The 25,980-nt window shown below is 40.2% G+C and overlaps 1 protein-coding gene across 6 annotated transcripts in view; it reads left to right on the forward strand.

The window, feature by feature from the left end:
- Positions 1-840: 840 nt before the first annotated feature.
- ATP13A3 (ATPase 13A3) overlaps positions 841-25,980 on the forward strand; it is a 95,574-nt gene continuing 70,434 nt past the window's right edge. For all 6 annotated transcript variants that reach the window (XM_073895386.1, XM_073895397.1, XM_025876454.2 and 3 more), the window contains exons 1-2: positions 841-1,322; positions 2,079-2,122. The gene's annotated coding sequence lies outside the window, so the exon portion shown is untranslated. The remainder of the gene's footprint in view (positions 1,323-2,078; positions 2,123-25,980) is intronic.

Below are 25,980 nucleotides of genomic sequence, written 5' to 3' on the forward strand. Positions count from 1 at the left end.
AGCTAAGAGTTCTGTTAGCCGCAAGGCGTAACAATAATAACCCTGATGGCCGAGCTTCAAGGGCGCGGGCGCGGCAGGCTCTGGCAGAGCACGAGGCAGCAGGTGGCGCCTCCAGTGCGCGTCGCTGAAGGGACACCGCGAAAACCAAACGCGCGATTTGTATATCCGGCCGGGGCCCTGCGCCGAGGGGGAAGTATTTAATCTGCCTCCAGCGCCATCGGAAGAAACTCCTTTAGGCCAGAGACAGTGGGGTGGGCGCCTGGAAGCTTTCTCTCGCGTATGCTTCCCAGTCCTCCGCCCGAGGCCGGGTGCGCTGAGCTCCTTGTCAAAGGCGAATTACAGTTTTTTGTTTGTTTTTGGATGGGGGTGGTATTGCTGTTAAGGAATGAAGGACTTAAAGCTGGGATCTGGCTTCCTCTCCGTTGTAGCACAAGTTTCCTCCTTGATCTTGACTCTGGGCAAGTCTGTTCTAGGTCCCTCACTGGTCCTCAGTTTCCCTGTTCATTAAATGGGGATTTGTACCATGATCTTGTTTTTGCACGGCCAGGGTGGCAAATTCAACCTCCTCCAGGCCAAAAAAAACCACCGTGCTCCGTTGGTATGAATCACTCACGCAATTAACTCCTTTTAATCGTCAGCACCCAGCACCCAGCTATTTTGAAAGGTCCTCTCCTGCCCTTTTTTTCCTTCGCGGGTCTAAGGGGCTAAAGGCGAGGTGGGCAGGGCCTGCCCCATGGCCCCGCCCGTCTCCGCTGGCCCCGCCCCCCGACGTCCCCTCTGCGCCCCTTCGCGCTCGGCGCTGGGATGAGGCAACCACGTGACCTCACATCCGGGCGCGGGAGTCCTGAGCTTGCAGCGCGCGCTCCCCCGCCCGCCGGCTCTCCCCGCAGCGTGATCCGGGCGCCACGGCGGAGGGGAGGGGGGTTCGCTTCGTCGCTGGCGGCGGGAGGCCGTTTAGGAGTGCACACCGCCCCCCTCCCCTGCCCGCCCACCCCCGCCACCCTCCCTTGTTCTCGCTGTGTCCCGGCTGTACGCCGCCGCCGCCGCGGGCGCTGAGAAGGAGAGCGCGGACGCCCCTGTGCCCGGCTCGGCCGGGGCCTGGCCGCGGCGCCTCCCTCCCCTCACCCCGAACGCAGCGCGCGGCGGCGGCGGCGGCGCCTCGAATCCGAGCGACCCGCGGCCGCCGGCGCCCGCCGAGGGCGATGGGGCTGGGCTGAGGCGAGGCGGCGGCGGCGACAGCGGCGGGCCCGGGCCCCGGCCCCCCGCGGTCCCTCGGCTGCTCCGGCCCGGAGGCCGCCAAGGAGACGGCGCAGCGGCGGCGGGTGAGTGGTCGGGTTTTCCCGCGGCGCCGGGGGGACCGGGTGAGCGGGGCGTGGAGTAGGTGGGTCGTGGTGGTGATGGTGGGGGGTTGAAGGAGGTGAAGGGTGTTGTCAGGTACCAGCTGAGCTTCTGGTCGGCTCCTTGGGCCAGAATCCCGCATCACTTCCCAGGGGAGGTGCGTGGAGTGGGGAGGGGAGCGCTTAAGACCGCGGAATGTCTGCCTGGGACAGGTGAGGCGAGAAAAAGGGATCCACGTTGTGGGTGCGAAGGCCTGGTTTGGACACACTGCTTGCGTTGGGACTGGGGAGTGGGATAGTGGTCCAGCCCTTTTGGAAAGTCCGGGAGATGGTGTGGTCGAAGGGCAGGACGCTTGATGTGTTAATGCGGATGCTGCCTAAAGGCATCTTGAGTTCGTCCTTAACCTCGGGAGTAGTAAGAGCTTCTTGACATCACCGCATTTTATGGATGACTAAGTGAGGCCCAGAGAGGAAAAGTCACTTCTTTTAATTGGTTAAGGCCTCTCACTTTGACTCTGTTAAGTGAGGACTAGGAAAACCCCGGGGTCCTCTCCTCCAATACTTGAGTGCCACTCTCTTTATGGCCTTTACTTCTCCCCATTGCCTTCACAGGTTTAGTGGATGTATATTTAGCGGGGTTGTGGCCAGGGGAATGGATTGGGGATTGACAGTAACTCAGTTCGGGGCTTCCCAGTTTGGAAAGCTTTTGTGACAGGTGTTTATCATTTCCTCTTCCCATAGATCTGACAGAAACATCCTTGGATCTTGGTGTCTGGACATAGGAGGTATGAATCACTCACGCAATTAACTCCTTTTAATCGTCAGTGTCTTAGAGCTATATTTAGTGGTTACATTAGTGCAAAATGAATGGGTATGGAGTCGTAAAACTAGAAACAGAAACCTAGGTTCCCTACGTACGATTCTGAACTAAATAAGTAGAACATTTGTGTAATGACTATTTTAGTTCTGTGAGTCAGGAAGTTAGAATTTTTTTTTTAAATCCAAGAAATGCAGGAACGTTAAAGATGATTGCAAAATGAATACTGTTTTCTAAAGGCTTTGTTGCTAAAGTGAAGGTGTTCTGATTTCCTTGTCTTTTAAGGGGTGATTTCAGAGTTCAAAGTGCTCTGCCTTAGGTTAGATCTCAGCCTCCTACCAGGGCACATACATTTTGTTACACAGGAGTACGCGTGGAATTCTTTTCTCAAGAGGGTTGTTGCTTTGCCCAATAGGCTACAGTTGCCAGAATAAGTGTATGTGGATATCCCATTCTGGTTTAGCAACCCTTTCTTAAATGCAGATCAGTTCCTGGAAGTTCCAAATAGTACCTATTATTAATAATTGTTATGAAAGTTTACATTTGCTACTGTCCTTTTGCATTATCCACTGCTAGATCAGGTGAGCCTGAGACAGCTAAGTGAGATTTTTGAACATTGTTAGAAGCACAGCAAAGCTTGTATTTGCTCAGGACATCGGGTAGGAAAAGCGATGATGCTGGTTGCCTCAGTTTATAAGTAGTATAGTTATAAATGAAAATATGAAGTAGCCGTTTATTTTGAAAATACAGTTGACAGGCTTCAATTTGATGCAGTGTTCAAATTATGTAGTAGGAGGGCTGATTTCTTTGCCCGGGTCAACCAGAATGCTTTATTTGGGGTATGCTTGGTAATTAAAAGTTTAATTTATAACTGATTTGAGATAAATATAATAAATTCCTACATAGAGAGGAAAATAGTTTTACGGTAATTAGAACAAAGCTTTGTTAAGCCTGAATATCTAAACATTGTCTTCTGATAAGTTTCTGTGTGGTTTTGCTTATTAGATTTTGGAGCTAAAATACTTTTCTTCGTTTAGTTAGCCCTTAATAGTTCTCTTATTTAGGTAACATCAGTTTCCCACCTATGTCATATTTCAAATATGGATTCTTATATGGATAATAATTGTGTGTTGGTAGCTACAACATAATGTATTAGAAAAAGCGTGGACTTGGGAAATCAGACTGGAGTTTGATTTTTGACTTTTCGTAACTAGCTGTTTGACTTGGACCAGTGCTAATAGTTATTGAGTAAGCTTATTACATAGTAGGCTTTGGATTAAACACTTAACATGGATTATCTCATTTAAACCATATTTTACAGATGAGGAAACTTGAGGTTCAGAGATGTTAAGTTGCCCAGAGTCATACACAGCTGACTTGGTAAACCTAGAAATAGAAACTGCTTGTCACGTACAGTAACAGAGAGCTAAGATTCGGGCTGTCTTCAAAGTCCCTTATGTTGTAAGTTGCTTAACTTCCCTGATCATCAGCATCATCATCTTCTAATTCTTTTTTATTGAAAATGAATACTAATACTTATCTCAGAGAGTTTTGAGGATTAGCTGAGAACTTATGTCCTCCCTTTCCCCCTTCTATTCCATATACTAAATCAAGCTCTGCTTGTATAACATGGTGGTCTTGTAACCACTGTGAATATGAGGTTTTAAAATGTGAGTATATTTTATTCCCAAGATTAATAGTCCTAGGAGATGGGCCATGATCAGTGATATGGGGGCATCCTGTGAGACTTTGTCTTTATTCTGTATTTTTTCCCAGTGGTCTGGGTGATGGTGGAAATAAGAACTTTATACTTGAATGACAATGTGATGGTTGTAATTAGTAAAAATCTGGGAAGACAGAAGTAGAATTTTAAAATGATCTTGATTACTTGGTTTATCTAATGCTGGATTCTGTCCACTGGTATACTTGGTAACCTAAACTAACTATATAACTTAGTAAGTGGAAGACTTTGTGAATGGAACATAAGTTGAATAGGAGTTAGCAGCTTATCACTTAATGAAAGATAACACTCTTAAAACAATTTATAGTGGTATGCTAAAAGAAGATACATCTGGTGCTTGACATCTACCTGATACATCAGCAGAAGGTTTGTTCCAGTGATGAAATGCATTCTGAATGTGCTGTATAGCCATCTGGTTAAATCTCCAACCCAGAGATAGCTGATGGGATTTAATCTTTGGTTTTGGGACATAGTTTGTGTGAAATGAAGGTAAGTGAACTATGGAGAGAATAAATCTGTAGTCACTAAAACCATGTTCTAATTATTAACCCATCTAACTAGTCCGGGAAACATGCAAGAAGCAAGGAAATAATTGTTAGAGTCTTACTTGAATTTTGTTGACTTCATATTTTGAGATAGAGAAATAAGAGGACATTGGAATTAGAACACATCTTTTAAGAGGGGTGCCTGGGTGGCTCAGTCGTTAAGAGTCTGCCTTCAGCTCAGGTCATGATCCCAGGGTCCTGGGATGGAGCCCTGTATCGGGCTCCCTGCTCCGCGGGAAGCCTGCTTCTCCCTCTCCCACTCCCCCTGCTTGTGTTCCCTCTCTCCCTGTCTCTCTCTCTGTCAAATGGATAAAATCTTTAAAAAAAAAAGAACACATCTTTTAAGATTTATGTAAAAAAGCAAAAGGTTCTGGGTTTATTTAATCTGGAGAAAAGTAGGTAATATCTGTATGGTAGAATGTCCTGGACCTAATGGTAACTAGTGATTATATAAGCTATGAAACATTTGTATTAGTGGGGTGCCTGGGTGGCTCAGTTGGTTAGGCATCCAACTCTTGATTTCGGCTCAGGTTGAGCCCTTTGTTGGGCTCTCTCTCTAATTAAAAAAAAAAAAAGTAATAAAAAAACACAAGATTTGTATTAGTAAGATTAAAAATAGAGGTGCTGTGAAATGTCATGAATGAATGGTAATAAAAAATTATCACTTTTGTAATCGTGAGTTAAAAAACGGCATTAGTAAGTAGGGAGAAGAATGGAATGAAGGAAAGGGAGAGTTGATCAGGTAATCAAATGTCTGAGAATAAAGAAAGTTGAGGGTGTGGATTGCTGAAGAGTTTCCATAGAACAGTTCTCCAGAGAGAACTGTCCCAACACCAGATCTGGTAACATCTTAGACCCAAAGCCTCATAATGGGGCCTTTGTTAGGTCTGAGTTGTAAAACATTAACTCAAATAGCAAACTTTAAGACTGCCAAATTAAAAAAAGGAGTTATGTACTACAAGGCATCTCCCCAGGGAAAGAGGCCATATAGACCTTTGAGAACAGAGCTCCACAGAGACATGTTTCTTTGAAGGTACAGGTGAAGATACATCTTTTGCATTCCTGTCACCCAAGACCACTAATACTAGTATGAACTAAGAATGCAATAAAAAGTACCGTGTGTTTGGGGCACCTGGGTGGCTCAGTCGTTAAACGTCTGCCTTTGGCTCAGGTCATGATCCCAGGGTCCTGGGATTGAGCCCCCTCCCTGCTCAGCGGGGAGCCTGCTTTTCCCTCTCCCACTCCCCCTGCTTGTGTTCCCTCTCTCGCTGTGTCTGTCTCTGTCACATAAATTAAAAAAATAAAGAAATAAAAATAATCCAAAGGCCAGAGAAGTAAAATAAAATCTCAAATTTTCCTTTTAAAGAAAAGATGTAGACACATTTCACTAACCAGTATTTTCTATTGTTTTATTAATTATTTTTAATTTTTTATCATTTATTATTTTTTACTAACCAGTATTTTTAAATGAAAATAAGGCACATAAAATTCCATTAAATCAACCTAATTACACATATTTTTACATTTTATAATGTGACCAGGGAGAAAGAGAATGGATAACAGTAACACAGAGGATGGGGGAATGACACACCCAGAGACAGAAAGGGAAAGACAGAAATACAAATAAAATGTACATTAGAGATACATGAGGTTAACAGCTTGAGCCTTTTAGGACGTTGTTCCCGAAGATGCAAAATCATGGTATCTTTCTGTGAAAAGCCTGAATACAACATTATGTCCTTACTGCCTGCTGCTCTAGTTAAAATAAAACAGGCGGCAGTCCTCAGTCCTGCCCCCACACATTCTCCTCTCTCTCCCCCCTCCCCCCACATACACACACTCACGATACTTGTTTTGAATATGGTAAATGTTATTAAACCAGTAATAGTATATTACCATTTATTGAGCCTCTTATCCTCACAGTTCTCTAAGGTAGCTTTTATTCCCTCCATTCGTCAAATGAAGAAACTAAAAAAGGTTAAGTGACTTAAACCCGACTACAGAGCTAGTAAGTGATGAGGCTGGAGCTCAAAGTCCCTTGTATATGGCTCTGAAGCCCACATGTTAACCACTATACCATGCCCACTCCCGAGGCATCTTTGGCCACCATTACTTTTTTTTTTTTTTAAAGACTGGTGTTTTTTACTGTGCTATCCCAAGAGTAATGTTAAGGTTCAGGTACTTTAAATTTCATGAAAAACATCAACAACTTACTTAGTTTTATTTATCTGTTATTTTATTTTTAAGTAAACTCTGCACCCAAGGTGGGGCTCAAACTCACAACCGCAAGATCAAGTCTCATGCTCTAGTGACTGAACTAGCCAGGTGCCCCTGTAGCTCTTTCAAAATAATTCAGATTTTGGGCGCCTGGGTGGCTCAGTTGGTTGGGCGACTGCCTTCGGCTCGGGTCGTGATCCTGGAGTCCCAGGATCGAGTCCCGCATCGGGCTCCCTGCTCAGCGGGGAGCCTGTTTCTCCCTCTGACCCACCCCCCTCTTGTGTACTCTCTCTCTCTCTCATTCTCGCTCTCTCAAATAAATAAATCTTTAAAAAAAAATGCAGATTTTACTAGGAGTAGGGAAGACATTAACTAACATTGAATACAGCTGAGTATCAATCCAGAATTATACAAAGTACAAATGGTTCCCCAATACTCCCAACTTTATTACCTAGCCTTTTAATTATGCTAGATTCTTTGTGTGGTATAAAATACCCAATGTAACCCTGGAGAAATAACAGATTTTCATAGATATCTAATTTCTTTCTCCATTATTCACATTGTGGACTCTCATCATACATGCATTTAACTATACCCATTCAACTATCTGTGCTACATGAAAAAAGAAAAACGAGAAAAAAATACTTTAAATAATGATGGCAGGATGCCTGCCTTTACATCCTTGTCCCAGAGAATGCAATGAAGACTATAAATTTGCTGTTCCTCAGCCAGTCTGTAGTCCCATTCACCTGTCAAAAGATATCTTGCATAGCCAGTTATGATCCAGCTCACCAAAAAAGTAACCTATTCTAAAAGCTGGAGGAAAAACTGGCTGTTGGAATTGAAAAACAGTGTGTCAGTTAAGAACCAGTTTTCAAACTGGTATCTTCGTAAGGGACCTTTTCAACAGTAATTTTGACTATACAGGATTTCTACCTTAAATGAGAATTTAGGCCCAAAGCCCCCACATAAAAGGTGATTACACTTTACCCAGCTCTTTAGATGACAAAGAATTAGGAACTCAAACATTTGTCTTGTATATCAAAATAAGTTAATTAGTAATGCATTATTCATCCTATTTCACAAATGGGAAAAAGCAGAGCAACAGGGATGCTGTTAGAAGAAGGCACACTTGGGGCGCCTGGGTGGCTTCAGTCAGTTATGCGTCTGCCTTTGGCTCAGGCTGTGGTTCTGGAGTCCCGGAATCGAGCCCCGCATCAGGCTCCCTGCTCAGAGGGGAGTCTGCTTCTCCCTCTCTCTCTCTGCTCCTCCCCGCCCCCATGGTCGCGTGCTCTCTCTCAATCACTGTCTCTCTCAAATAAATCTTTTTAAAAAAGAAGAAGGCAGGCTAGACATATGGGAACTGTTCCATGACTTATTAAAAATGTAATAAAAGTCTGTCATGTGGGGCGCCTGGGTGGCTCAGTCGGTTAAGCATCTGCCTTTGGCCCAGGTCATGATCCCTGGGTCCTGAGATGGAGCCCCACATCAGGCACTCTGCTCAGTGGGGAGCCTGCTTCTCCCTCTCCCTTTGCCCCTCCCCCTATTCGAGCTCTCTTTCTCTCTGTCTAATAAATAAATAAAATCTTAAAAAAAAAGTCTGTCACGTAATCAAAAGCAATCCTTAACATTGGTTCTCAGTAGAAAAAAGAAAAAAACAGTGAGTTCTGAGATGAGCCATTACCACAGTACAAAACAAAGGCAAAAGTGGAAAGACAAAATCTACTAACAGTAGTTACTGACAAAAACTGTCTAACCCCAGATCCTTTACTGGCATGCTATTGCTTACTCTCCACACGTTTCCTTTTCTGTAAAAAGAAGGGACTAATCTATCACCTGTGACAATTCACGATTATTGTTTTCCAGTCTCACACTTCATTATTTCTTTTTTTTTTTTTTAAATATTATATTTATTTATTTGAGAGAGAGAATGAGATAGAGAGAGTACATGAGAGGGGGGAGGGTCAGAGGGAGAAGCAGACTCCCTGCTGAGCAGGGAGCCCGATGCGGGACTCGATCCCGGGACTCCAGGATCATGACCTGAGCTGAAGGCAGTCGCTTAACCAACTGAGCCACCCAGGCGCCCCACACTTCATTATTTCAATGTCCAACTCTCAAATTCCTTGTGAAGAAAATAGGTAAAAACTAAAATAGGAGTCAATTAATATAGCTTGCTCTCAGAGGTAGAACTGTCTTTCATATCACCACCCAAAAACAGTTACAAATATTTTTATTTTTTTCAAGATTTTATTTTTTTTAACTATTTATTTATTTGAGTGAGTGAGAGAGAGAACATGAAAGGGAGGGGGCTGGGGGGAGAAGCAGACACCCCACTGAGGGGGAGCCCGATGTGGGACTCGATCCCGGGACTCCAGGATCATGACCTGAGCCGAAGGCAGTCGCTTAACCAACTGAGCCACCCAGGCGCCCCAAGATTTTATTTTTAAGTAATCTCTACACCCAACCCGGAACTCAGACTTACAACCCCAAGATCAAGAGTCGCATACTCCACCAACTGAGCCAGACAGGCATCCTCAAATATTTTTATTTAAAACTTTTGAGAAGGTCTACATAAATCATCAAGTTCCACATCGTGTAATCGGTAAATTCTGCTTTACATAGTTAACTCACTTTTCTCAGCAATTCAGTTTCTTACCTAACTACTATCTGCGTATCAACAGATCATTTAAAAGCAAGATCCACAGGGAGTGAGAGAGCAAAACAGAAATTTCAATTAAGAGATTGATTACAACTCAGTTCATACACATACACAAATAGACTTTAAACACAGGGTACTTTTTTTTTTTTAAGATTTGATTTATTTATTTGACAAAGAGAGTAAGAGAGGGAACACAAGCAGGGGGAGTGGGAAAGGGAGAAACAGGCTTCCCGCTGAGCAGGGAGCCGGATGCAGGACTCAATCCCAGGATCCTGGGATCATGACCCGAGCCCAAGGCAGATGCTGTGAGCCACCCAGGTGCCCCTGGATTGATTTCTTTAAATGTGGGTCACCAGTTCTTCAAAGACCAAAGAGTTTTCATCCATCTCTAGATTATGCCTTAACTTCCCTTTTTTTTGTAAGATTTTATTTATTTGAGACAGAGAGCGTGCATGTGCGCACGTGTGAGCGAGTGTGCGCACAGAGAGGGAGAAGCGGACTCCTTGCTGAGCAGAGAGCCCGACTGGACTGACATGGGGCTCCATCCTAGAACTCTGGGCACCCAGGTGCCCCAGTGCCTTAACTTTTTTTTTTTTTTTTAAAGATTTTCTTTATTTATTTCACAGAGAGCGAGAGCAGGAACACAAGCGGGGGGAGTGGGAGAGGGAGAAGCAGGCTTCCCGCTGAGCAGGGAGCCCAATGCAGGGCTGGATCCCAGGACCCTGGGATCATGACCTGAGCCGAAGGCAGACGCTTAACAACTGAGCCACCCAGGCGCCCCAGTGCCTTAACTTCTTAAGCCATCAGTTTTCTAAGCTCATTTATAATTTAGTTTCAGCTGTGATTTCCTAAAGTGTCCCTTAAAAAAATTTTTTTTTGCCTTACTGTTTCACCAAGCGTAAGAGATGCAATCCTTATTTACATGTCAATTATAATAATGTGATTCAGTTTGCTAAGTTAAATATAAGGTACTGCAGTCAAGTTGCCTAATTTTGTCTGGAGCACTTAAATTATTTGAAAGAATAGACTAGGGGCACCTGGGTGGCTCAGTCAGTTAAGCGTCTGCCTTTGGATCAGGTCATGATCCTGGGATCGAGCCCCATATCGGGCTCCCTGCTCAGCGGGGAGTCTGCTGCTCCCTCTACCCCTACCTCCCCACCCCACTGGGTGCGCACACAAAAATAAATAAAATCTTTAAAAAAATTTGAAAGAGTAGACTAACCTAACAAATTCTCAGTTAAAATAGATTTTTATTTCATGGATCCTTTTGATATGAAAATAAGCTTTTTATAGTTGTTACCACTGCCTTAGAGTTCATTGATGAATGAATTTTAGCTAACCCATGGTTTTTTTCTGTTCAGTTTTTGGTGAGAAGAACAGAATAAAGTGCTTAATTTAGTTAGGTTCAGAAGCATCTTAATGTGTTTTTTTTCCCCGAATCCTTTCTTACCTCTGATACAGCCCATGGTGAATGACCTTTTTTCATGTTCCCTTAAAAGTTGTGGCAGTTACCAATTATTTTGGTACATAAGAGTTGTGATTTTTATAGGCAGGCAGGAAGGAAGGAAGCTTGGTTAGGGCCTCTTGGTTAGGCCTCAGGATTGTGGTGGCGGATTTAACGATTCAGTACTTTTTTAGTTCCTGTATGTGCCAAGCACAGGGCTAGATGTTGGATATATGTTGATGAATGAGTTTTGCCATCTTGAAGGTAAACAGTCTAGCAGGTGAACACAGTGCTCCTGCACTGTACAAGTCCTGAAGACACCATTCACACTGTATTCTTTGGAATGTGGCCCTGTGGTGTGGGCTTTAGTCTCTTTCAGTTGAAAAAAGTTCAGAATCTCTATCCCATGCACGTTAATTCGTATCTTTATCCTATCAGGCAAGGCCCTTCATCATAATCTGATCCTGTCCCAGGTTTTTAGCTCCCATTTCTAGCTGTTCCCTAGAGGCTACCCTGTGCTCTAGCTGGTTTAACTTGTATTCATGACATTTTCTAGGATTTCTCACCCACTACTTTTTTTTTAATTTTTATTTTAATTCTGGTTAGTTAACGTACAGTGTTATATTAGTTTCAGGTTTACAGTATAGTGATTCAACAGTTCCATACATCATTTGGTGTTCCTCATGGCAAGTACACTCCTTCATGCCCATCAGCTCTTTAACCCATCCCCCCAGCCGCCTCCTCTCATCTCAGTACTTCGGTGTGTGGTAATTCCTCTGCTTGGATTCCATCCCTCTGTTATTTTCCCTCTTTTTGCTGCCTGTTTGCCTGATGAACTTCACACCTTTCAGGTCTTAGATCAAGGGATATGATCTCCAGCATTTAGCACAGTACTTGTCACATGTAGACAGTGACTTTTTTTTTTAAAGATTTTATTTATTTATTTGTGAGAGAGAGAGAGAGCACACGTCGGGGGGGGAGGGGGGGCAGAGGGAGAGGGAGAAGCAGGCTTCCACCAGAGCGTGGAGCCCAATGCGGGACTCGATCCCAGGACCCTGAAATCATGACCTGAGCTGAAGGCAGACACTTAACTGACTGAGCCACCCACATGCCCCAGACGTTGACTTTCTAAAACATGACTTTTTATGAAATCAGATATGGTGATAAGCCATAATGATTTTTGCTAAATGCTAATTTAATATTTACACATTTATCCTGAATTATTAGGACACTTGGACAACATTGGTTTTTTTCAACTAATTTGCCTTTTCCTAAATCCAGCAATGGTATAGGGTATATTTGAAGATCCTACCTGGCTAGGATAAGGGCACTGTTTTAAGTTCATTGGAGAACATGTTAGTGAGACTTTCCAGAATGATGAAAAATTGGTCATAAATGGTCTTTCAGCTGAACAAAGCTTTTCAATCCAAGAATGGGTGACCTAAAGGATGGCAGTAGCACTAGTTCCAGTTCTCTTTCTGCCGGTAGTGCCCGGTGCTGCTGCTGTGCAGGAGTGGATGTAGTGGAGAGGTGAGAACCCTTGAGGGAAGCCCAGGCAGGAATACTCCGAGACCTTTCCATGGTAAAACTACGATGCCCACTTGCCACATCTCCTCTGTACTTTTTTTGTTTTGTTTTGTTATTTGGAGATTTATCTTCTATTTCTCAGCTTTGAGAAGTTATAATTTATTTATGTATTTTTTTAAAGATTTTATTTATTTATTTAATTGACAGAGACAGCGAGAGAGGGAACACAAGCGGGGGGAGTGGGAGAGGGAGAAGCAGGCTCCCCACCGAGCAGGGAGCCCGATGCGGGACTCGATCCCAGGACCCGGGGATCACGACCTGAGCCGAAGGCAGACGCTTAACCAACTGAGCCACCCAGGCGCCCCTAACTTACTTATGTAGGTATTTCTGAACAGAATGACTCTTCATGAAGAAGTAGTGGTTGATACTGAAGAACGTGGTGTTGTAGATGGGGGGTGTGCAAGGTTACATGAAGTCACCATGGGACCTGGGAGAGAGCTGGTACTGAGAGAGTTGGAAAAGCACTGGGATGAGTGTGGGAGCCTGCCAAAGACAAAATGTACTTGGTTGTGAAATTTAACCCAGAAAAACAGGAAGGATTTTACCCTTCCCTCACACCCCTTGTTTTGCTCTGTCTCCTTCATTCTCCTCCATTGCTGGGTGCTTGCCTGGTTTTCAGCCTTTAAGGTTTTTAGTCTGTAAGTCCAACATTGTGGGACAAATGTTCTGATTCTTACAAGGAGAGACAAAGATGGGAGCTATCCTCTGCTGGACGGTAGAAAGGACAGTCAAAGCATGGTGGAGAACATACTTGCCCAGGGTCTGGAAGGACTTGTAAGAATTTTTCAACCAGACTGTTAGGGAAGGGCATTCTTGGCAGAAGGAACAATGTATGTAAAGGAATGGAGTCAAGAAACAGTAGCCCTTAGAGGAACTACAATTGTGTTCTATATAGATGGGATGTGAGGTTTGTAAGAGGTGAATGATAACCATTGGTGAAAGGCAGGTGGTGTTGACAACTAGGAAGGGCCACATTCTGAGGAGTATTACATGTCTTCCACTTAGTTGTAACTTTGTCCTTGGAGCCCAACTGGGCCTTTCTTCTACTTTACTTCCCCATGGTAGGGAAACACATAGAATTGTGCATTTTAAGACTTTTCAGTTTTTTTTTTTTAAAGATTTTATTTATTTATTTGAGAGAGACGGGGAGAAAGAACATGAGCAGAGGGGAGAGGGAGAGGGAGAAGCAGACTCCCCGCTGAGCAGGGAGCCTGAACCGGGACTCGATCCCAGGACGCCGAAATCACGACCTGAGCTGAAGTCAGATGCTCAACTGACTGAGCCATGCAGGTGCCCCTAGACTTTTCAGTGTCTTGCTAGTAAGAGGATTGTTCAATTTGCTTAATCCAGTGTATTTCTTCAATTTACATGAGCAGGGGATGCCTTTTTAAAATTTTTATTTTGGAGGGGCTCTTACCAGTTTGGGAAATGCTGCTGCAGACAATGGGAAGCTATTCAAATTTAAAGCAGGGAAATGATCATGTCTGGATTATATAATGATATGAATGAGGGAGACTAGAGGGGGCATCAGGACCTGAGTTGAGGGCAGTGCCAATGGAGATAGGGCTTGGTGAAGTGGGTGTGAGAAAGGTAGAAATGATGACTAAGTGCCTCCTTGTGGATAGGAAGGAGTCTAGGATGACTTCCAAAGTCCTGGCGTGTAATTTTAGCAAATCATATTCATTTAAGGAGTAGAGGGAATAGTTCGTGTTAGGGGGTGGGATTGGAAGAAAGATAAAATGAATCTATTGAATTTTAGTTGTATGTAAACATGTATGGTTGATGTTTAAATCTGTGGGTCAGGAGCTGGAGAGAGATTAGTGCCAAAAATACTGATTGGCAGCTATTGGTAGCTTTCACCATAGATGGGTCAGTGGAGCCCCTCCTGGCCCTTTGTGTTGTTATAAAGAGAGAAGGCCAGAGAATATTAATAATTAAGTAGTGGGCAGAGGATGTGGTGGCTTGGGGAATATTAATAATTAAGAAGTAGGCAGAGGAAGTTAAAAACTTCGTTACCTGGCTGCCTGCCCCATGACCCAGGCTACTGTAATATGAAGTATAATTTAGCAGAATTGTGGGAGGTAAAAAGGTCATTGTGGGCCATCTTGGGAACCTAGTCAGTACGTCAACTACATTTGACTTTCAAATGAATTTTTGAGAAATAGACCCTTGAAAGATGGTGCTGTCTGCATGCTAATTCCTTAATTTGTTTGTAAGGCTTTTTGATATAAAGTCACCCCATGCTTGACTTTGTGGGAAAGTAAAAAAATGCTAATTTTGGTCAAGTGAAGATTATTTTTTTTCCTGTTTTTAAAAGATGATATTGATTGAAAACTGGTAAGTAGAGTAGGAAAGGCCTGTAAAAGTGTTTTGTAAACTAAAAATTCCTCTATTAATGTCAGTTACTTTTGTTATGTTTGGCATAGTACCCAAATGCATTGATTTTTTTTTTTTTTTTAAATCCTGGATAGTGGATTACAGAATGACCATAGGAAATGAGAAAGTTCAGATTTCTATGATGATTGTACCATGAGTAAGGCCATTATCCTCCTCAGCAGCAATTTTAAAGTGTGTTTTTGAAGTATTTGTTGAATGCAGATGTTAAGGGCTTTTCACTTCCTTTCTATGCTGAGTCAACATGGGTAGGTTTCAAATTGCGGAAAAGGAGTAAAAGTGGAAAGACAAATTTACGTAATTTTAAAAAGGTGATCGAAGTGCCTATCAATTATAATTGTAAATTAGCAGGATTGCACTTTTTGTACAGAATTGCTTCCTAGTGATTTTGTGCTTCCTTTGTGGTCAGGTTCAGGTCTTCATAATGTCTGGAAGAATAAAATGTGAACCATAGTGTAGTACAGATGATGAGTAAAACTGATTTTGCTTTCTTGCCAGCACAATACAGTAATCCTGAAGTGAACCATGCTGAGTTAATAAAGAAAAATTATTTTGGGTTTTGCTGTTAATAAGTAAAATGAACATCCCTGGATTCTGTGTGTAACTTCTTAACATACTACAAGACTTAGAATATAATTTTCCGTAATGTTTTCTTCCCGCTCCTCCCCCCACTTCTTGACTATTCCCTACCCACCCCCACCCCTTCTCCTCCAAGCCCTTCCTCCGCACCTTGCTGCTCTGTTTGGGTACCTGTCTGTGCACACTATTACTTTTTGTGCAGCTACAGTGTAATCTTTTTGAATACCTTTAATCAACAATTTCAACTCAGCACTGTAATACCAACAAAGTTTGCTCAGCTGAAATGACACAGTACTATGAAAAGTGAGACCAACTTCAAGCAGTGCATGCAATGACCACTGCATAATAATGGTCACCTGCCAATAGCAACTATAAGATTTTATCTAAACTATATCCTGGTTTCTGTGCAAACATGTGGATAGTATGAGTCTTAGAATTGGTGACTTGAAATTTTATTTATTATTATTATTAGTTTTTAAAGTAAGCCCTACACCCAGTGTGGGGCTTGAACTTAAGACCCCAAGTTCAAGAGCCGTATGCTCCAGGCATGCTCTACCAACCGAGCCAGCCAGGTGCCCCTGAATGTTTAAATTTAAATTTTATTTATTTATCTTTTTTAAATTTAAAATTCAGTTAGCCAACGTACGGTACATCTAGTTTTTGGTGTAGTGTTCAGTGATTTATTAGTTGTGTATAATAGCCATTGCTCATCACGTCATGTGCCCTCCTTAATGCCCATCACCCAGTTACCCCATCCCTCCCCTAAATTTTAATTTTAAATTGCTGATTGAAATGTCAAGTTACTAGGGATTTGGATTAACAGTATTACATTTTAGAAGAAATAATCACTACTTTGCATTAAAATGGAAGAAACATTCATTCATATATTACTTAACAAAAATCCTTTTTAAAAGTGTAGCTTTTATTTGGGCAGTTAAGCTCACTTACCAATTTGGGTTGTTTATACAAGCTGTTGTTAGAACTCTAGATTTGTCAATTCCTTACTGTATTAAATGCCAGAGAACACTTTCTTTAGTGCTTGCTTTAAAACTTGTTTCAGTTAGGTTTTTCTGCTTGTAAGTACTCCTCTCTACCCCCAAAGCACAAAACTCATATTCTCTATTTCATGAATTTGAAGAAACAGTTAATGGTAACATGTATGTATATGTACATGTGACATGCCTTTCTAATTGGGATTGTTGGATCAAAGTGTTAGAGTATTAAATTCTAATATACTGTTGGTTTTCCAAAAAGGTAGTACAGATTCACTCTTTTTTTTTCCCCCCTTTTTTTTGGAGGGGGCAGTGGGGGAAAGAGAGACAATCTTTTTTTTTTTTTTTAAAGATTTTATTTATTTATTTGAGAGAGAGAGAGAACGAGAGATAGAAAGCACGAGAGGGAAGAGGGTCAGAGGGAGAAGCAGACTCCCTGCTGAGCAGGAAGCCTGATGTGGGACTCGATCCCGGGACTCCAGGATCATGACCTGAGCCGAAGGCAGTTGCTTAACCAACTGAGCCACCCAGGCGCCCCAAAAGAGAGACAATCTTAAGCAGGCTCCACATCCAGCATAGAGTTTGATGTGGGGTTCAATCTCATGACTGACCCTGAGATCATAACCTGAGCCTAAATCAGGAGTCGGATGCTTAACCAGCTGAACCACACATGTGCCCCCAGATTCATTCTTAACAGCAGTGTATAAGGGTGCTCCTTTTTTTTTTCCAGTTTAATGGGCAAGTAGTGTTTTACCACATAATTTTATACTTTACCTCATCTTGTTCTCTAATAGGTTCATGTGCTCTTTAAATGTTACTCTTCTCCCCTCCCTTGCTTCACAACATTATAAGATCCCTAAATTCTAATTTCAGACAATTGTGAACTTGGGAGTGATCTTTGTAAAGGCAATAACATACCTGCCTTCTCTCCCCTCCATCACCATTATCATTTGTTTTGTGTTTGTGTCTTATTTTTCCATTGAGACACCTGAAACAGAGGCTGTATTATTTAGCCAACTCCTGCTTTCCCAGATTAGTACCTCCAGTCATACTAAACAAAAAAGTCTTAAAACTTCCCATAACCACTTTTGATCAGCTTTTCTATTAAGGCTACTGAAAACTGTCAGCCCTTTTCCTTACCAATGTTGGAACATCACCTAGTGGTGAGAGAGTGCAACAGCAAGATGCGTACAGAGGCAGTACTTAATGTAGGTAAAAACTTTCATGGTTGGAATGAATCATACAGACTATTACAACTGTCTCATTTCAGTGGAGAAGAAATTGAAACCATGTCAGGTGAAGGAACTTGCAAAATAGTTCATGTTGAATTGCCTTTTAAAAAACAAGTTAAAGCTGACTCTTGAGTTGTGTGCTCGTTCTTTGTGTGTGTGTGTGTGTGTGTGTTTGGGGGTAAAGTAGTTTATCTCCTACAGTTGCTAATATAGTAATGAACATGGCATATATGCTTACTTAACGCTTGTAGATGGATTAATTTTTTTTAGATGGATTAATTTGATTAAATAACTTAGGATTTGCTGCTATTTTATGCTGTGTCAATGGCTACTGCTTTTCCTCAGTGGAGCCAAAATGTGGAGGGGATGTAAAAGTAAATATAATCACATTCTCGCTTTCTAGAAATGTATTTGTTAAGGGGGCCTTCAAAATGACCACTTTATCTTGCCTGGGGTAAAAAAAACCTAATTGAGAGAGATCCAGAGAATCAGGAGAATGGTTTGATAGAGCACCATGAAGTGTTTTGCAGGTTCCTACAAGTTCACACCCAAGGTTGGCCATGCATTGTAGAATTAGAAGTTTATACATATGCTCAGCCTACCTTCTTTCTTTAACTATTTTAAAATATTATTACATGTAGATGGTAAAAAACATTGAAAAAGCACTAAAGTCTCTTCCTTCACTCTCACTCTGCAATACACTGCCACCACTAGTAGCCACTGTCTCCATTTGTTTTGGTTTTTGATTATCTTAGGGGTAGATGCCAGTTTTCTTTCTAGGCCTTTTTTGATAATGCCTGTTTTGAATATTCAATCTGTAGGACTGGTCTTATTGCAGTGATCCTATCTACTATTTCCTATTGCCTGCTGCAGCACTTTTCATAATAGATGCTAAGATTTTGAAATCAGTTTATCAGTTATAACACTTTTGTAACTCTCAGTTCTTGAATATGAAGTTTTGAAAAGTTATATACATGAGGAAGATTTAAGAGGAAATTTAAAAGTTTTAAGATCAAAGTAGCTTCGGGGCGCCTGGGTGGCTCAGTTGGTTAAGCGACTGCCTTCGGCTCAGGTCATGATCCTGGAGTCCCGGGATCGAGTCCCACATTGGGCTCCCTGATCGGCGGGGAGTCTGCTTCTCCCTCTGACCCTCTTCCCTCTTGTGCTCTCTGTCTCTCATTCTCTCTCTCTCAAATAAATAAATAAAATCTTTAAAAAAAAAAAAGATCAAAGTAGCTTCAATTAAATAAATCTCTCATTCATGTAAGTAGACATTTTAAAAATGCAAACACTGTATTATGTTGTATTTAAAACAATTTTTACAGTTTCCATATTTACAGAGCAAAAGTTAAAACATAGATACCAGTTGTCACTTCAGAGCTACTTTTTCCCATTTTTACTAATTAAATACTCTGCAATTGATTAATAACTCAAAGCCACTGTTTTGCCTAATGATGACACACTTACCACATGGAGTTTTCTCTGAATAAAAGAGGGTTGATTTGTTAAATAGAGTATTTAGTAAAAGTGATAAAAATGTATGTAAATAAGTACGCTGTAGTGTGGGCTGAGTTGAGCTCTTAATGTTTCTAATATTGATCCTAAGACAGATAATTACATTATTTTTCCTAATTATAACTTATTTTGTTTTAGCTATCGCATTGTTTTGTAACATACAAAAAAGTGTCATACAAAGACTGCACTTTACAAATGTAAATAGTCTTGGTTTGGTGTATATTGGATACAATGGTCTTCCTTAAGCCTAAACACAGAAACAAAAGCATGTATTATAAGAGAAAGTTCAAGATGGGAAGTGATAAAATGGGTATTCACTAGAGCTTTGTTAAAATTTAGCTGGTATCCTTGTAAAATTTCCATGTATTCATTAAATTATATTATGTCATTCTTATTGTTAGGAGCTGACTTGAAGTGTTAAGTTTTGCCCTCATAAATAGTTGTGACAGTTTGGTTTCTGTAGTTAGGAGATCGAGTTTTTTAAAAACTTCTTTTACACAAATACCTGTATAGCTATTAAAATTGAAGTTGTTCAGTGAGTAGATTAAGGATTTTAGATGTATTAGGGTATTTTCTATTTCAAAGGGAGAACTTGCTTTTTTTTTTAAGATTTTTAAAAATTTATTTGACAGAGAGAGACACAACGATAGAGGGAACACAGCAGGGGGAGTGAGAGAGGGAGAAGCAGGCTTCCCAGCAGAGCAGGGAGCCCGATGTGGGGCTGGATCCCAGGACCCTGGGATCATGACCTGAGCTGAAGGCAGACGCTTAACGACGTTGCCACCCAGGCGCCCCGGAGAACTGCTTTTGAATTGCAGGTTATCTTAGTTGCTGTGGATGCTACAGATTTGACAATGAAATAATATTCAGAGTGCTGGCTGAACTGTTTATACTTCAGGATCTTTAAAAAACCTTTTGCTGAGTGGTCCTTAAAGATGGGTTTGTCAAATTTTTATTTAACACGAGTAGGCATGTTTAAGTCTCAGGAAAAACATCTAGAACTACAGAGCCAAGTAGGATGATTCATTCTGTCTTTCAACTGTGCAGGGTGGCCCAAAAAGTTTTTATTTATTTATTTATTTATTTATTTATTTTTATTTCAGAGAGAGAAAAAAAAAAAGTGAGCGCATGCGCTAGCTAGCAGTGGGGAGGGGCCGGGGTACAAGGTCTTAAGCCGACTCTGCGCTGAGCGAGCTGGATGTTGGGCTCCATCCCATGACCTTGAGATCAGGACCTGAGCTGAAACCAAGAGTTAGACACTTGACTGTGCCCCGTGCACCACAAAGTGGCCCCAAAACCTAATGCAGTTTTAATTTCTAAAACTGCAGAGTTATGTTACAAACTTATAAAAAACATTAAGAATTTCTTTTAGAATAACTTAGTTTTGTGAATTTTGAGTAATACATTTTTAATTTTAGTTTTTTACTTCCATCTCTTTGAACTTGGCAAATACTGAAGTAAAAAACTAAAAATATGTTATTCAAAATAGCTTTCCTTGAAGTTTTACTCGAGTTTTACGAAATTACCAACTTTGTAATTCTGGGTACATACGTGGAATATCCTTAAAGAAAACCTCCCACACACATACTATTATAAAACTGTTGTTCCAACTAATAAGAAATTCAGGTTTGAAGCAAAGATGGCTTAGAGGTTTGGGGATTTCTGTGCCTGTTAGGCCAACTCCTCTTGTTTTAGGAAATGAGATATGACTAACTCTTATCCTAGAGCACTACAGGTGATTCTTAGTAATTATATAATGTGAAAAAAATAAGTAAACTTCCAAGAATTCGCATTTGATTAGTGAGATTTATTCCTGATAGCTTCACTTTGTCCTGTGCTGCTGTTTTTACTCACATAAAAAATCATGTTCATTGTAAATGCAAGGAAGGGTTTGGTTAAGCACAATAGCCTATGAGCTCCTTGCTATTTAGATAACATCAAGGCTGAGGCATGCACTGTGGAATTGGGACTTCAGTGTGCTCGCTAGATGTGACTTACTCAATAGTAGCTCTACCAGTGGCACAAGGGTATATCTTCTGAGAACCCATTTAAAGTCAGTGAATTTAAAAATCCTAAATTTTAATATCTTAATCATTTTGAAAACAGTTCAAAAAGAGTCAAAACAATATTTGGCTGAAAATTCTCATCTGAATGGATTTTTATGCTTAGTTTTATTTTTATCAATAGCCAGCTTTTGAAAGTGCTGCTGATACAGCAGTTGGGAAGAATGATGATATAGTGCTTTTGGTAAGAAAAATTTCTTTAATTTGTTTCCTGTGATCTAGAAATTGATTTGATTAAAAAACATACACTCCTGCAAGCTACGATAGTTATATTCTGAAAGTTAAATGGATTTTAGAAGTTTGATATTAATGCTTCAAATGTTCTAATTAGATATATGGTAGAATAGCTTAATATGTGTTTTTATCTTTGATAGGCAATATAATTTAAAATATATTTATAGATTTTTATCCTTATAGAGTCATAGAAATATTAGAGGCTTTCTATTATGTACAAGTTTTTAAAATTTAAATATACATTTATAATATATATTTTAAATGTAAGCTGTTGGAATTATTGTCTCATTGGATTTTATTAAAAGTTTATGTGAAAGTCTTGGTGAAGTCTTGATAATTTCCTGTGTGGTATAGTATGCTTAAAGAGAATAATAACTGATGGTTTTTAGAACAACTTTTTATTTAAATTATTTAAATTATTTTTAATGCCTCAACTTTGGTAAAATTTGGTAAGACAATAATTTGCCTTAAAAAGTAAGCTAAATTTTAGAGCAGTAACACTTAAAAAAAGAGTAATGAGATAAAATGGTCAAGAATTGAATTTATAAGAGTATGAAAAATAGATTGTTATAGGCAATGTATAATAGCTCCTTTAAAAATTACTGCAGTATTTTTTTGCTGTGGTCACTTTTTAACTCTAGAAGATGAGTTGATAATGTAGCTGTTTTAGACTGAGGTGAGCTCTGTCAAGATCTCTTTGGGGAAAAGGTTTTAAATAATTGTAAGTACATGAAGTTAATGAACACATTGAATATTAATGATAATTTTTCTAAAATTATAAAAACATGCTTATTCATCTAATACATTCTTCATTGAAAAATTAGGATTTACAAAAGTGGGGAAGTACATCTCTATTTCTAGGCAATGGATAAAAGACAAAAGTGAAGAAGAATGAGAGTCAAAACTCAGCAGTAAGAGACTATGGATAATGCCTGGTATATGATGTTGGGTCAGTGGATTTGGGATTTATAGAGGCAGATTTATGGCCTTTGGTGCCAGTAATGAGTATCTTCTGAAAATGTTTTTCTATATAAAATCTTCAGATGGGTGACTTTTATTTATTTCAGAACATTTTCGGGTGCCTGGGTGGCTCAGTTGGTTAAGCGACTGCCTTTGGCTCACGTCATGATCCTGGAGTCCCGGGATCGAGTCGCGCATCGGGCTCCCTGCTCAGTGGAGAGTCTGCTTCTCCCTCTGACCCTTGCCCCTCTTGTGCTCTCTCTCTCTCTCATTCTCGCTCTCTCAAATAAATAAAATCTTTAAAAAAAATAACATTTTCTATTACAATTTTTACATGTTAAAAAACAGTAGGAAGATTAGTATAATAATGAACTCTCATGTACCTACTACACTCAGGTTTTAACTCAGGTGTGGCAGTTACTAACTTGTGGCCATCCCATGACTGATAAAAATGGGGGTTTTTTAATTTTTAAATTTTTTTATTTGGAAGTAAGTTCAAACCTGTAGAAAAGTTGATGTATTGGTGTAAAGTGTTCATTAAGTTCCTTGATGATATTTCTGATATCTGCAGAATCTGTAGTAATGTCACCTCTCTTATTTCTGATATTGGTAATCTGTACCTTCTCCCCCCGCCCCGACTTTGAGTCTGACTAGAAATAATCACTTTTGTTGATCTCAAAAAAAAAAAAAGCCTTTGGTTTCATTGATTTTTACTCCATTTTACTGTTTTTTATTTCATTGATTTCTACTGTGAATTTCTCTTCAGGGCTTACTATGGGTGTAATTTGCTGTTCTTTTTCCACTTTTTTAAGGTTGATGCTGAAGTCAGGATTTTAGGCATTTCTTCTCTTCAGATTTTGGAATTAGTGCTATAAATAATTTCTAAATACTGTGTTAGCTGCATCCCACAAATTTTGATATATCTTCATTTTTTATTCAGTTCAGAATATTTCATAATTTCCCTGTTGATTTCTGACTCATGGATTTTTTTTAGAAGTGTATTTTGTTTCCAGATATTAAAGCTTTTCTACTTATCTTTTTGTTATTGGTTTCTGATTTAATTCCATTGTTTTTAGAACTTAACTTAGTATGACTTGAATCTGTTTTATGTCCTGGAATGTCATCTTTCTTGGTAAATGTTTTGTGCACGTGTTAAAAGAATGTATATTTTGGGGCGCCTGGGTAGCTCAGTTGGTTAGGCAACTGCTTTTGGCTCAGGTCATGATCCTGGAGTCCCGGGATCGAGTCCCGCATTGGGCTCCCTGCTTAGCTGGGAGTCTGCTTCTCCCTCTGACCCTCACCCCTCTCATTCTCTTTCTCTCAAAAAATAAATAAAATAAAAAAGAAAGAATGTATATTTTGCTGCAGATGAGTAGAGTGTTCTGTAAATATCAATTGGGACCAAATTGATTGATAATGTTGTTCAGATCTTCTATGTCCTTTGTGTATTTTGAAGATCTGTTAAATATATACATGTATAGGATTATTGTTTTATGTCTATCACGTTGACCCCTTTGTCTTTATGACATGACTTTATCCCTGGTAATATTCTTTTTTTTTTTTTTTAAATCCTTGGTAATATTCTTTGCTTTGAAATCTACTTTGCCTGATATTAGTACGGTTATTCCAGCTTTAATTTGAATAGTACTTGCATGGTATATTTTGTTTTAACTTTTAGCCTACTGTGCCTTTATTTTAGGTTGCATTTCTTATAGGCAACATATAATTGTCTGTAGTCTTGCTTTTTTTTTTAAGATTTTATTTATTATTTTAGAGAGAGAGAGCGAGCAGAGGGAGGGGCAAAGGGAAAGGGAGAGACTCTCAAGCAGATTCTCTAATGAGCACGGAGCCCAAGGCAGGGCTGAATCTTACCACCTTGAGATCATGACCTGAGCTGAAATCAAGAGTCAGACACTTAACCAACTGAGCCACCCAGGTGCCCCTGCAGCCTTGCTTTCGAAAAATAAAACTACAATCTCTGCCTTTTAATTACTGTTGAGACTGTTCATATTTAATGTGATTATTGATATTGTTAGGTTTAAATCAGCCATCTTGCTATTTGTTTTCTCTTTGTCTCATCTCTAGTTTCCATTTTCCTCCTTTTTTTTTTTGCCTGTTACAACAGTTTAGTATTTTTTATGGTTCCATTTAATCATCTTTGTTGATTTTTTTAGTTGTGACTCTGTTTTATTGGAATGGTTACGTTAGAGTTAATAGTATACATTTCTAACTTACTAAAGTTTACCTGCAAGTAATACTAAACTCATTCACATATAGTATAAGATCCTTAAAAGAGTATACTTCCATTTCTTCGTGCTGTTTGTACTACTGTTATGTATATTTACCCACATATATACCATGTCTGATGTCTTTCATTCCTTCGTGGAGATCCGTATTTCCATTTCCATTTTTCTACCTGAGGACTTCCTTTAACATTTTCTTTTTATGGTGTAGGTTTGCTCATGATGATTTTTTTTCAGGTTTTGTGTCTAAAAAAGTGTTTATTTTACCTTTGATTTTGGAAGATATTTTTGCTGGGTATAGAATTCTCTAAATATTTTTTTCTCAGTGCTTCAAAGATGTTGCTCAGCTGTTCTCACCTGCATTATCTTTAGCAAGAAATCTGATGTCATTCTTACCTATCTTCCTTTGTATATGTAACACATCATTTCCTCTGGCTCCTTTTAAGATATTTTTCATCACTGCCTTTTGTTTTTGAAAGATTTTATTTACTTGACAGAGAGAGCACAAACGGGGAGCTGCAGGCAAAGGGAGAGGGAGAAGCAGGCTCCCTGCTGAGCAGAGAGCCCAGTGTGGAACTCCATCTCAGGACCCTGGGATCATGACCTGAGCCAAAGGCAGACACTTAACCGACTGAGCCACCTAGGCGCCCTTCATCACTGCTTTTGAGCTGTTTGATAATGACATGCCTTGGTGTAATTTTTCATTGTTCATTTGCTTAGTATTGGACGTTTTGGATCTGTAGGCTTATAGGGTTTTTCATCTTATTTGGAAAAATTTTGGCCATTATATCATCACATATTTTTGGTTCTTCCTAACTTACATGTATATTAGGGTACTTGAAGTTGTCTCATGGTGTACTGATGTTATGTGCTTTTCTCCCTTTTAGTCTTTTTTTCTGTTCATTTTTCTTTTTTTCTTTAAAGATTTTATTTATTTATTTGAGAGAGAGAATGAGATAGAGAGAGCATGAGAGAGGGGAGGGTCAGAGGGAGAAGCCGACTCACTGCTGAGCAGGGAGCCTGACGCGGGACTCGATCCCGGGACTCCAGGATCATGACCTGAGCCGAAGGCAGTCGCTTAACCAACTGAGCCACCCAGGTGCCCTCTGTTCATTTTTCATTTTGAATATTTCTGTTATTTTGTTTGCTTAACCAACTGAGCCACCCAGGTGCCCTCTGTTCATTTTTCATTTTGAATATTTCTGTTATTTTGTCTTCAGGTTCATTAATTTTTCTTCTGCCATATTTAATCTGCTGTTAATCTCATCTAGTAAATTTTTTGTCTCAGATACTGTACTTTTATAGTCAAGTTGGTTTTTTTTTATATCTTTCATGTCTGTACTTAATGTGTTCAGTCTCTCCTCTTGCTTTTTGAACATATGGACTACAGTTAACAACAGCTGTTTTAATGTCCTTGTTGA

Source organism: Callorhinus ursinus, unplaced genomic scaffold (genome assembly GCF_003265705.2).
Source record: "Callorhinus ursinus isolate GAN/ISIS: 27379988/994484 unplaced genomic scaffold, GSC_fseal_2.0 scaffold1, whole genome shotgun sequence".
Classification (NCBI taxonomy): Eukaryota; Metazoa; Chordata; class Mammalia; order Carnivora; family Otariidae; genus Callorhinus; species Callorhinus ursinus.